We start from the raw sequence: 679 nt of genomic DNA on the forward strand, positions 1-679 counted from the left end.
GCGCCGTCTTCCCTTCTGTTCAATTTGTTTTTGCTTTTTTTACACACAAGGGAGGAGCCGTCTTGCAGACTCTTCCACAACTGAGCATGTGCTATTTCCTTACGCTCTCTATAGGCTACACTAAAAGAAAAATACGAGAACGGGTCGTAATTGGCTAAATTTGCTAAGTTATTTTCATCCAGATTATTGTATTCGTAAATGCGCCTTCGTTTCAAGAAAATAAAAAAGACTAGGCTATGTCCACATGGTAGCCAGTAAAACTAAACAAATCTTAATAGGCAGCGACAAAACCATACTAAGCAGTTGAGTAGCCTAGGCTATTAAGGTGACGAGGGTGGGCTAATTGAAAACAAAATAGCCTACACATCCAAGCAAAATTACACGTTTCGAACTGATGAGTAACGATTGACAGTGATGTGTGGTTACATTTACACGACAGAAATAACAATGTAATTGCACATAGGCCACATAACAAAAGTGTAGTGCGACCTCATGTGGTGAAAACCATGTATCTCATGATTTAGTGAACCAGCTAAACGGACTGCCGCTTTCCGATTGCTACGCCTACATGACACAGTGACACTGATTGTACAGTTCACAGCAAACTCGTTAGAGCAACCTACCTCAACAGAGTTAGGCTACAGCCACTAATAGTGTATGACGTGATACAAGGCTTGAA

The sequence above is a fragment of the Alosa pseudoharengus genome, unplaced genomic scaffold (genome assembly GCF_046254945.1).
Source record: "Alosa pseudoharengus isolate Yale_2024_CS ecotype anadromous, Long Island Sound unplaced genomic scaffold, YU_APseudo_1.1 YU_APseudo_1.1_scf_13, whole genome shotgun sequence".
In the NCBI taxonomy this organism is placed as follows: Eukaryota; Metazoa; Chordata; class Actinopteri; order Clupeiformes; family Clupeidae; genus Alosa; species Alosa pseudoharengus.